This window comes from Podarcis raffonei, chromosome 14 (assembly GCF_027172205.1).
Source record: "Podarcis raffonei isolate rPodRaf1 chromosome 14, rPodRaf1.pri, whole genome shotgun sequence".
Classification (NCBI taxonomy): domain Eukaryota; kingdom Metazoa; phylum Chordata; class Lepidosauria; order Squamata; family Lacertidae; genus Podarcis; species Podarcis raffonei.
Window position 1 is genome coordinate 43512738 of NC_070615.1, and position 13432 is coordinate 43526169.

At 43.2% G+C, this 13432-nt stretch overlaps 1 protein-coding gene across 4 annotated transcripts in view; it reads right to left on the reverse strand.

Moving 5' to 3' along the window:
• The window catches only part of USP22 (ubiquitin specific peptidase 22), a 104543-nt gene that overhangs the window by 28706 nt on the left and 62405 nt on the right, over window positions 1–13432 (reverse strand). The window lies entirely within an intron of this gene.

Here is a 13432-nt window from a genome sequence, read left to right on the forward strand (position 1 = left end):
AAAGAGTGGATGCTACCCAATGTGAACAATAATGAAAGTGAAGCTTTGGTCCCTCTACAAATAGCTGGAGACAGTCTACGAAGAGGCAACAAGGCTACACGGTTCTACAGGAGGCTTACTGCTGTGCTCCCATCCTTAACCCCCACTGGCACCAGCACTATGAACTTGATGCAGAACAAATTGCATCTTATATTGAAGTGATGGGTTTATTTGCTTTTTGAAATTTTGTCAGTCCTCTGCCTCCCGGCTCAAGAACCCTGTCCCCTTTCTTTCTTACACTTACACTTACACTTACACACACACACACACACACACACACACACACCAGGAAGCAGTTGTGCCCCCTCCCACCATTAACACCCAAAAGAAACAAAAACAGTAAAACTACAAACTGCTTGAATTGCTAGAAGAATATGTATCAGTTTGCTGCCGTGAGAGGATCACCAAGAACATTCAGTGGCTGCAGGCATAAGGCTATATTATGTTATTGAACTGCATCCGTAGGTATCCACTGGCTTATTGTGGAGTAGGTGATGTGAGCGGTGGATTACACCCAATAGTATCTTGGAACTGCAGTCATATCTTGTAAATCCAACCATGCTTATAGAAATGGAGATCACCAAGTGGATGTCAAATCCTGGCATAAACATATCAAACATATATTCACTTGTTCTGCTTTTTTAAAAGGACCATGGCAATATTCAGTTGTGAACAGTTGTAGTTGAGAAATGGAACTTGCCACCTTCTCTAGTGTGGAAGTGCTTTCCTATACCTTGCAGCTGGGTTAAGAGACAGGGTATCAAAGAGATCAATTCAAATCCAGAACTTTGCCCTCCGACTGCCTCTGTCCTGTGATACCCAGAAAGTTTCAAGAAAGGGAAGCTGGTACCCACATAACAAAGGGAATGGTGTGTTTGGATTTCATCTATATCTACAACTCGCTCTTTAAGAAGGAAGGAAGGAAGGAAGGAAGGAAGGAAGGAAGGAAGGAAGGAAGGAAAAATGAACGGCAATTTCTCTCTCATACAACTTTATGTATTATTATATCTGTGTCAATTCTATGTATTTTGAACTATTGATCAAAGTACTGCAAGAACTCTGGCTAATGCCTCCACCTTGAATTGACAATCCTTGCTTACGTAATGCAACAGCTCTAGTGAGCTTAGTTTTTGCTTCTAGAGTGGAGATTATGATGCTGCAGGTTCACAAATGTCTACCAGCCCATGAGGATACAATGTGATAGCACTGCTGAGATTGTTCAAAATACTAAAGGCTCTTGCAATACACAATAATGTGTTTGAAGAGCCCTTTAGCTTTCTTCACAAGGAGGGTGTGTAGCTTGTTGCTAGGTTACTGCAGACTGAAGACAGCAAATCACCGTGCTGGATTGTATACAGAGCATCAGTCGATGGATACTCAAATCTTCCCCAAAGATTGCCATTAGCAGAATATTGCCATCCTCTCCAACCTAACTGACAAGACACTACTTCATCCCCAAAGACCAGCCATTACCTAGTATAACCTCTTGTACAATGGTTTATTCTTCACTGTGGTTTATGGTACAAACATTGCAAATGCAGGTATATTTTAGTTCGTGTGTGTTGTGTGCCTTTGAAACAAAGAAGGTCCGAGGTATAGTATATAGTGAAGAAAAAATCTCTGCATGCATGCACAAATAAGTAAATTTATGAAGGGTGTGATGCACAGAACTGTCTAGTACAACAAGTTTCATGTAATAAAAAGAGCTGGGGGAAGGCAATACTGCAGAATTCTATTTCTGTAACAATTCCAAATTCTTCAACCAGAAAATAAACAAGCCAATTAAAAATTATTTATCCAAATCTGGCACATTTGCAGGAGTAGTAAAAAGGACATACAAACCAAATGATTGATGCAAAATGAGAAAGTCAGTGTAAACCCTATCCACATTCTCCCAGCCTTTGCTAGAGGTAGCTAGACCTTTGTGCATATGTAGTATGTGGCAACAGCACAACAACCCTGACTCCTATGACCCACCTACAAAGACAGTGAGGCTTCAGAGCCTGTCCTTTTCCCTTTCTGCCATACAGACGGCTTAATCACTTCCTGTTTTTATAGCATCTTCTGCCCTAATCTTGTTCTTGCAAAGGAGAAAAGGGCAAATTAGAAGCAGCAGCTTCAAGAAACAGGAAGTGATGGCATGATGTGGAAGAGGACTGTAGGTTAAAAGTCAAATAAGGCCAACCTTGAGGTGAGAGAGAGAAAGAGCATGTTTTATGCGTGTCTGAAAGCCCATGAAATCATCATATTTTCGGTACTCAGGAAACAGCACATATTTACATGTTTTCTCCATAAGCGCTTAAAAATAAGACAAGACTAAAGTTGACTTTCAAGAAACCACAAGCCCACTTTCATTTATCACCACCAAGATTTCTAAATCTCCCTTGACAAGTCATTTCCCATGATTACACAAACAAACACAGTACCGTACAGAAGAATATTGGAGTAGAGCCTTAATGTAAAATGTACTTCTTACGTATTTTGAAGTGTTGTAAAGTGCTCTTAAGTAAAGCTTGTACTGATAGTTTTTGGCACATATTTATTGAACATTGCTTTATTATACATGCTGGTGGCTACATCTGCTTTAGTACTGGTTGATCTCCTTGGTATCATTTCATTTAAATTTACACGTTTAGTTTGCCCCACATCTAATTTAAGTTCATAATATTCAATTTTTTAAATTCTCACAATAACTTTGTGAGGGAAGGCACAAAAGGCGGCAACACTTTTGCCCCTGCCCCGACAAGCAACTGCCGATGTGCAGGTCCTTTCGGACCCAGAAGAGGGCGGAACAGGGACATTAACGGGGCGGGGCAGGCTTATTTGCGCCCCACCGATGCTCACAGGGCCAGGAACGGAACCCCTGCACAAAATGTTCGCTGCTTGTGTTATTATTCAGTTACAGCATAATAAGTTAACCCTAAGCAATACAGATGTGCCCAAGATGCCACCCGATGAATCCATGGCTTAGCTGCTGTTTCAGTGAAGGCCACCTAGATCTAGGCTCTGCTGCTGCCCACTGAAATGCATTGCTTCAAACATGCTGTGATAGAAGGTCCACAGTTACAATCTGATCGCCGTGGCAACGGTTGACCTGCTTTCAGAAGTTCTTCTGGTGTTCATTTTTGTTTGTTTGTTTGTTTGTGGGATGGCAGGGAGGAACCTAGGGTTCTGATGGAGGTTCTTGTGGTCACATGGCAGTCCGATAGACTGGTCACAATGTAGCCTGTAGCACACAGAAAAACAGTAGAAGCTTTAGACACCATCTTATCTCATCAGTTCATATTTAAAGAAGAATCTAGAATTAAAGGTTGTATCCAACTAAGCTGTTCTAAGTAAACCCACTGAAAGTAATGGAACTAAGTCGACAATTTCCATTCATTTCAATGAGTCTGTTCAGAGCATGACTAATGTTGGATCCTATCCTAAATCTTGAACTTACTTGGGAAGGAGTTCAAACCTGGATTACAATAAGGAATCAGTAAGTGGAGGAGGCACAGCACACACTTTGAGACCTCACCTGAGAAGAAAACATATATTCAGTTAAGTTTAATATTACACAGCAGAACAACTGACTTCTTAAAATGACTACCATCCTTACCTTGGGGAAGAAATAGTCAAAATTCATGCTGGCAGCCAGTTGTGGGAATGGCAGAAACTCTCCTTACATAGAACTCCTGAAGCAGAAAGAAAGGAAGCCAAAGCAAAACTTGGTAATTAAACAAAATGCAAGTGTGTGTTGGTGCAGCACCAGTCTGTGCAATATACTTACGCCATTAAACTAACCACACTGTGCAGCCTATCACAGTAACCGTCAGAGGATTTTAAAGATGATATTTGATGTCCCCTGCAGCCTGAGTAGACAAAACCATGTAAATAAGCTTGCTATACACCACCCATGAGAGTGCCATAACTGGAAACTGTAATTCCAGATGCAAGTTATGAGGAAGTCAGTCTTTGTTTGCTGCCATTGTTCTCAGTCACAGGTATCCTCTAGTGATGCTAAGAGGGCTGAAACATTCTGTGCAGGTAGTGGAAGGCACTGAGTGGGTTATGATCAGGGCTTAAACAATTTCTATGGGCTGGATTCAACTGAATAGCTGTGCTAAATGGGAGCCAGAAAAACCAGTTATGCTGGCACAACGGGGCCTCCTCCCGAATTGGCTGGTGGGAATCAGAACTCCCCCCCCCCACCAGAACAGTGTACAGGGGGAAGAGAGGGGAGATAATTCTGTCTGGCAAACAGAAATACTTGCATTGCACTGGCAGAACAATTTAAATAGTGTGACACTGAATTCCACCCAATTAGTTCACAAACTAATACATTTCTATGTTCTCAGGTTGTCCCCCAAGTATGCAAAAAGAGGAAGCCATCAATGTTAGAAAACACTTTTTCACAATACATAAGCCTGGGAAGAGTATTCAATGCACCTTAAAACTGAAGGACTTCTGTTCTCAGATTTCAAAGCTAGTTCAAGAAAATCAGATTTCACAATCTGGGCTATAGCTGACTATAATAGTCACATAACTGCCTGCGCATTCACCTTTGCTACCTTATTTTAGCTGGCAATAGATCACTTAACACACTGAAGACAGGTACATGTTTTATGGCAGTCTGGTTCAAGTACAATCATCATCACCACTTGTAGTCCATCCAATATGATTCCACAACAGAGTAATGACTGCTTACCATTTCCATTTCTTTATACACTATCAGGGCTGGTCTCCACAAAATGCTTGCTGGTGCTTGTGTGCATCTCTGCAGTTGTAAATTAATTACCATGTATCTGTAAATGTTCTGATTTACGGAGTTATTCATGCAATAGTCTGGAAGAGCATCATTTTTAGTCACTTGAATACATCCTTCACTTGTTGGCAAGATGCAATTCTGTGCTTCTGTAAAGGATTCAAAAGTTTCGGCCATACACCAAATCAGACCACTGGTCTATCCAAGTCATTACTGTCTACTCTGACTCACGATGATTCTCCAGGGTGTCAGGCAGTGGCCTTTCCAAACTCTGCCAGCTGGGGACTGGACCTAGGACCTTTTGTATACAATGGAGATACTCTAGCCCTTGAATTATGGCTACCTCTGCAAATTCATTATTTGTTTAGTTTCACACAGGACCATCAGTCCGGAGACTTAAAAAGCTCAAGCTATTTCCTCCAGGGAATGCAAGGTGTATTTAGTGATGTACTAAAGGCTGTAATTATAGGTCTGTTTACCTTATTAACACCACCATTTTGCTCCACTTGTGCAAGTATGCCCAGTTTCATAAATTTCCCATAGTTGAGATAAGCAGGGCAGTAAGTACGAAACATGACACCTCCCTGGCACAGTCCTGAGTACAACATAGCAAGGGGAGGGGAACGTGTTTGTGGGTTTTAATTGAAATAAATTGAACAAAAAAAGGTATGCTGTTTTATAAAAATTCCTCATGCAATTGATTCTATTTCTCAACACCCATTTTTTGTTTATAAAGATTTGTGTTGAACTGGTGGGTCCACAAATTCACTTGTCATGCTGGTGAGCTTACACTGTGTTTTACAGCACCATCAAAGATCATTATGCCAAAGACAAAACTTTGCCCTCGGGGTCATGGCAACCTGAATTTTGGCTGGATACCAAGGTCAGCCAAACTTTGTGCATCCCTGGTAAACAGTTTAGATTTTAAAATGTTCCCAAAAAACTACAGTCAATGTTAGAATAGTAATTAGCACATAAGCTTCTCATGGGTTTATACAATTTAGGACTGTATTATGGAAAATAAGGCCTATCGTAAAAAATAATTTCACAGCTGACTTTGGTGCATAAGGCCCTGACAAAATATAACATTGCATTACTAATTCCCTTTGTGTTCAATCAATTTTATTCTTCCTCCTCTGCATTATTCTGTTTAAATAACACTCAGAATTGGCATGACATCCAAACATATAGACATTACATGGCAACATGAACCAGAGGAGAGCAAGAACAGCTATATTCAGACTGGTAGGTATTAAGCATTTTGGACAGCTCCTTCTTCACTGATATCCACAATCACACAAGAAATCCACCAATGCATTGCCTCCATATTTCTCTCTTGTGGTCAGACATTTTCACCTTCTTCTTCCTTGGTTATAGTACAGACCTGATGTTCATGATGACTTAACCATGGTTAAACAACTGGAAGTGAGCTGTGGGGGTCACAGTTTTTTCTTAATCACTACAACCACCACTAGGGACGCAGGTGGCGCTGTGGGTTAAACCACAGAGCCTAGGACTTGCCGATCAGAAGATTGGTGGTTCGAATCCCTGCGATGGGGTGAGCTCCCGTTGCTCGGTCCCTGCTCCTGCCAACCTAGCAGTTCGAAAGCACATCAAAGTGTAAGTAGATAAACAGGTACCGCTTCAGCGGGAAGGTAAACGGGGTTTCCGTGTGCTGCTCTGGTTCGCCAGAAGCAGCTTAGTCATGCTGGCCACATGACTCAGAAGCTGTACGCCGGCTCCCTCGGCCAATAAAGCGAGATGAGCGCCGCAACCCCAGAGTCGGTCACGACTGGACCTAATGGTCAGGGGTCCCTTTACCTTTACCTTTTACAACCACCGCTGGCCTTAATCAACCTTTACCAATAAAGTACACAGTTGAATGAAGTAATGAACAACTCCACCATTCTTCGCAACAACGCAACAAGGCTAAAAAGATGGTTACACTTTGGCTGATAAAATATTAAAGGTCCTAAAATCTGTAGAAAGTGGCTTGGAGATACAGCAGGCATTAAGTTCCCATATTCCAGCCCATACAAAGCCTTCTGCTAGAAACAGTGGAGACAGTTAAAGTTTGCAGCCCTCAGCAGCATTGTAAATCAATACTAGAGGAGCTCTGCAGTGACCTTGCATCTAACTGTGCGCCTTCATTTAAAATCAATCCCAAGGCAGTTTAACAGCACTGGACTGAGCCTGCAGGGTGAGCCTGCAAAAGCAGTCAGCTAGACAACACGGTTTCATAACGTTGCTTAGGCTGTTCGCAACAAAAAATGTGTAAAAGAATAAGCTTCTTCACCTTCCTCAGTAAATCTGAGAAATAAAAAGTATACCAAGTATTTAAGGCTCCATTCCATGCCTCCATGCTTCAGAAGCATTCCTGATGGACACCAAGGGCACAGGATTTGCATTTTTGTCTCGGATAGCCAGGAGATGAGGATGCAGCATGCAATTCAAGAGACAAGACCCAGGATCCCTTGCAGCGCTGCCACTCCAGAACCATGCTGGCCTTTGCAACTCAAAGGTGCCCCCAAAATCCATGTAATATTGCAAGGAAGCCTGTGAGCACACTGGTTAGAGATGATTCAGTTTGAAACTGGGATCTTCAGCATACAAATTGTGTGCTATGCCACTAAATTACAGCCAGTGTTAGAAATCCCCCAGGTGCCAATGTGTTTTGCGACCGTCACAGTTCCAATTGCGACCATATGGTGATCTCTGGATGCCAGATTGGCAACTGACATCTCCCTCTGGCTTCTCCCTCCAGCTTTCTTAAGCAGGTATACAGAACAGCTTATTTATTGCATGTATAGTCCACCTTTTTCTCCAAGAAGTACATGGTTCACGCCCTTCCTCAGTTAATCCCTACAATGACCCTGTGATGTAGATTAGGAGGCTGTGACTGGCCAAGGTCACTCAGGGGGCGTCATGACTGAGTGGGGATTTGAACCCTGATCTCCCAGGTCCAAGTCCAACATTCTAACCACTACACCACACTGGCTTCCTGGGGCAGCTCTATAAATTAAGCAGGTAAATAAGTATGTGGAAAGCAAAATGTCACTTAGAGAAGAATGTGAAATAATTTTGAGGAGGCTTGAATTTGTTTTATTTGGGATTGTTTTATTTGATGTTTTAATTTGTTCTAAGCTGCTTTTGAATTCTTTTCTTTAAAATATAAAGCGGTATAGAAATGAAATTAATAATAATAATAAATCTCATTGCAAAAAAGGGGGGCCTAGACATTCCATTGTTGCAACCATAACCTAGGTTTAAAGTGCAATTTGGTGCTTAGCTTATATATTGACGATTTTCTAACACTGGAACTGAGAGGGTTGATACTGGTTTTTTAAAAACCCACAAAGATGGAGTGGGGAGTCTGCAAGCTTTGATAAAGGGAACCGTTTTGGCAGAAACACAAACAAATAATGACTTGCCCCTGGAAAAAAAAATCAGGTTAAAATATTAAATGTGCAAGAATAGTTGAGGAATATGTTGTGCTTCTATTATTACACTGAAACACACTGGAGAGTGAATCTAGAGCGAAGAAAGATTCGTGGCTAGTTCCTTTATCCTGATAGTGTGCAATTGGCAGTAGCAAGGTTAAGAATAATGGCAGGGTCAATGCAGAGGTAATTAGGGTAATCCAGTCCTTTCTCTGACAACAAGCAGCAACAAGGCACTTATTTAGGGAGGGAATACTTAGGTGATTATTAAGAACTTCAAGTGCCACTGAAAACACTGATCACTGTAAAGTGCTTCACTAAGAACCCACAAGATGCTCAAGGAAATCTGAGCACAGGAGTCACTCTTCAAGGCAAAGGGTTAGTTCAGAATCACAACTGAAGTGCTAGAACATTTTGTTACCTAGAAAGCTAGATGGAGACAAACCCTTCCACAACAGTGCCAGAAGTAACCACCCCGAAAGCCAAAAAGGCATGTCAAAAGATACAAAAAGTGCCTTTGCTAGAAATCAGGCACTTCCAAACCAGTCTTGAATTGGCAGGTGGCCTCACCTGTACATGTGCAAATAAGACTGTAGTGGTTGCAGACAGATTAACACAACTATGACACAAAATGAGCAAGATCTACGACAAAATATACTGGAACTGGGAGAAAGGGTTAACTAGAAGGCGGAGTCAACACAATGACTTTTTCCCCTCTTTGGCAGTGGGAAGAACTTTACTTCAGGATGAGAACAGAAATTGCGTCTCAGCGGCAGGCCCCATTAGCTAAAGTGGTACCTCAGGTTAAGTACAGTTTCAGGTTAAGAACAGACCTCCAGAACTAATTAAGTTCTTAACCCGAGGTACCACTGTTCCTGCTAATGGGGACTGGGAAACATTGCCTTGAGTCCCCAGTTTTAGGAAAAGAATGAGGAGCCTGTGTTACTCAAGGTAAGAGAGAGATAAGAGAGAGCCAGTTGGCCTTCTGGATGTCTAGCTTTATTTTATTTAATCCATTTCTATACTGCTTTATATTTAAATAATAATAATCTCAAAGTGGTTTACAATCCAGTTGAAAACATAAAATAGAACATTACGAATTATTAAAATAAAGTATTGCACATAAAGATCAAATACAAAATACACATTTAAAGCAGTATGATTAGCAGAAAAAACTTAGAAATGTCACAGAAAAAAAATCAAAGACAAAAATACAGTGAAACTACACAAAACAGCATTATTAGCGACAAAGTAACTCAAATAAGAACTGCACCCATGCTTCCTTCACCTGAGTAACCTCTCCCAAATACATCCTTAGCAATTTCCCACATACAAACCTCATTCTCAAGAGTTCCTGCCAACCATACAGATAACACAGCTAATCCCCAGCCAACCATTTGTTGCAAAGCATATGTCTGGTCTACAAAAATCCCTAGCAGCATTAAACATAATTTACAACTATCTCTTTCACCCACCTCCATTTAGGGCTATATCATACAAACAGCAACTTAAATCACTCCCTCCCAGATATGGCCTCACTCTATACCTCAGCTACTACAGTCAAGTGAGGCCAATATGCATTGAAAAGTGTGGTGCAAAGTTGGGGAGAGGAAAGGGTCTCCACTACCCTTAACAACAATGGGAATGGGGGTGGGCTGGAGGAAAATCCCAACTCCTCCTCCTCCTCAACTCCAGAAAGCGTGTGCTCTTCTATGCTGCCATCTGAACAGGACTGGTGAGCTAGTTCCTAATTATTGCTGCGTTCAGACTATGTACTAGCTTGCTTCTTTTACTGACAGCTCTATCTGATACTTCCATGGAACCATTTTGCTTGTTTCAACAATGCTACCTATATGCTCCAACCTGCTAGTATAGAGAATATTACATGATTCAAAATTCTTCCTGGTGCAGCACAGAGCTCTTCTTTTTCTCTGAAGTTCCCTGGGTGTGGTGGCTGCTTTCTGTTTTCTCGCCTATTGTTACTTATTTGTATAAACACGTTGCTTTTCCTTCCATGGGGCCAGAATGGTTTGTCTTGTCTTCTCATACTGAATGAGGTTACAAGGGGTGACTGTTTCAGACAGCAATTTAATTTATCATCCAAAAGACCTATGGTTTACAAAACCGTATTATTCTGTTCTATAAAATACATCAATCTAAACTGGAAAAGGAGGTAGGGAATTCATCTACGGAATTCATATCTAGAGAAAAGCATATTTGAAGTAGAATCTGGAGCCATCCACTCTCAGGCCTGACCCTTGGTTTCTCAAGATGGGTAGCTTAATCAGCTGTGCAGGTTATGAGCAGGTGTCCACACATTAAGCAGTCCTGTTGCAGTAGCAAACAACAAGAATTTCCCCATCTGTTCAGGGCTGAACAAGACTACGATAAACTTGCTGAACTATGCAAACCTGGAAAGCAACCTAAAACTAAATCCTAAACCCCAAAACCTGGATTATGCTGCACTATACACTCTAACCCAGGCATGGGGAATCTTTGGCCCTCCTTATGTTGCTGGACTGCAACACCCATCATCCCTGACCATTGGCCATGCTTGCTGGGGCTGATGGAAGTTGTAGTTCAGCAACATTATGGAGGGCCAAAGATTCCCCACACCCGCTCTAACCTCAAACATGTAAAGCACAAGAAGCAGATAAAGAAGCTTCCATAGAAATCCCTTGTGTACCGTACTGCCAAAAATCACTAGGTTATCAAAATTCCCAGCACAGTACAGATTGTCCTATGTGTGTGCCTACATAGAGCAAGCCTACAACTAGTATTCAAACGGTTTATCCTCTTCTTTAACATCCTGGCCCCCAGCTTCTTTACTCCATGCTGGAGCAACTCACAAGCTGCATGGAAAGGCCTCAAGGTGTCAGCGTAGCTGTCACTTAACTTGGCGTCCATGTGTAAATGCTGCAAAGAGCACCATAGCTCAGCTTAGGAATGGTTTGGGTGTTGCTCAAAGAGGGACACAAATCAAAACACTGCATGCCTTGGAGGCCTGCACCCTGCGTAACAAAAAATTCCAGTGTCAAAGACAGCTATACAACTGCATAAAGACCGTAATGGTAACTGCTACTATAAACTATTATCTATGTAACTGATCAGCCAGCACTTCTGAGCCTTTTGACCAAATGTGGTAAGGCTGGCCTAGCTAGTAACACCTTGTAGCTCATAAGCCTATGTAAGGGCCCAGCTGCAGAAACTGTGGGCAAGTTATCATACTGGAGTTGACGTTGCAACATGAACACTCGACTGTAGGGCTGGTCAGTGTTAGATTTGCAACACTGCAATGTATCACCAACCAAACATTGTGCTTTGGCGATAAACCACAATGTTGAAGCAAGCTGCACACTTGCCTCAGCTAGAGATGCACAGGGTGAAACTGCCTCAGCTCTCACCGCGGGAACTGAGGCACTTTAACCCCAGCGCCTTGCAGGCTGGGGAACAATGCAGCTGGCCCCAACCTGCTGCTCAGATGGAGGGAGGGTCGGAAAGGCTCCTGCCCCCAGGTGAGCGAGCCCCGATGTCCTTGCCACTCACATGCAAGCTATAGGGACCACGGGGCTCCTTTCTGAGGCTCACTTGCCCCCCACTCCCCAAAGATGGACCAGGCAGTGACAGCTAAGTGCACAGAACTCGCCAGGCTCCGTGTGTTTGACTGCCTTTGCCCGTGCGGGGGTGCTGCCTCTTTTCTCCTGGGGTGGTCATTTACCCAGGGAGGAAAGATGCAGCCCACCCTTCCAGGTGAAGTTCACAAGGTGAGGCTGCTGGCAAGCACTGGGCCTGGCAGCAGCATCAGAGAGCCCTTGCACTGCCTGGCTGAGGCCACCTGACCCTGAATGAGGGAAGCATGTGCCAGCCTGGGCAAGGCAGGGGGAAAGATCTAATGGAGTCTGCACCTCCCCAGCTGCGCAGCTACAATCCTGCTCCTGACGCGGGCAAGCAGGAGCTGGATCCAGGCTCTCTCAGCTGCAGGCAGTGGGGGGAGCACTTTAACAGAGGGTCAGGGGCTTGGTAAAACTGCTTGGCTGAAGCAAGGGCAGTACGCACTCCTCAGCCAAGCAGTTTAAAGAGGCAGAGGGAAGAACAAGTTGTATTGTGCCTCGCCGATATATCGCCCAGGCCTACTCTAGTGAGTAGAAGAGACCACTGAAGGGTTGCCTGCAATACACACAAAGGTTCTTGAAAGTCAGCCATGGAAAAGCTGATGCATGCAACTTGGCAGGTGCTCTGTGGGCTGCATCAAATCACTCTGTATGGAGGCTGCCATTTAAGACAAGTGGGCTGGCATGTCCCCACTTGCCACACAGAGCATACTTTTTCCCCCACCAAAAAAACACCACCACAAACCTTTCATTTGGCAGTTCACAGCGGCCCAAATGGCTGACTGCATGTAAAAAGGCAAAGGTAAAGGACCCCTAACAGTTAAGTCCAGTCGCGAACGATTCTGGGGTTGCAGCGCTCATCTTGCTTTACTGGCTGAGGGAGCCACAGACAGTTTTTCCGGGTCATGTGGCCATCATGACTAAGCCGCTTCTGGTGAAACCAGAGCAGTGCATGGAAACACTGTTTATCTTCCCGCTAAAGCGGTACCTATTTATTTACTTGCACTTTGACGTGCTTTCAAACTGCTAGGTTGGCAGGAGCTGGGACTGAGCAATGGGAGCTCACCCTGTCGCAAGGATTCGAACCACCAACCTTCCAATCGGCAAGCCCTAGGCTCAGTGGTTTAGACCACAGCGCCACCCGCGTCCCTTAGGATGTGCATGTAGGACCTTCCTAAAAAGTAACTTACAACAATCTGCAGACCATCACTTCTTCATACACATTAGCCACAGTTTGGGCATATCTGCACACAACTGATGAGTAGAAATACCTGTTACTGACTCAGCTAAGTACTGTGCTGGGAGGAGAAGCAGCGGTTTCAGAGGAGTGAGGCTACAGAGTATATGCAAGCACACCCTAAGTCTTTTAATTCTCATCTAAATATATGAGAAGTGGGGGGACAACAACAACGACCGAATAATATGAACTGTCTAGGAGATGAGATGCTTCAACTAGATTCTGAGGTACAGAGTAATCCTTTACTTGAGATATACCTTTCCTCCCACCCACATTGAACAAGTGACTCATTAAAAATCATAATAAAAGGCAGGTGTGGTACAGTTAACATTGTCCTGGGTGCACAGATAATTGAAGA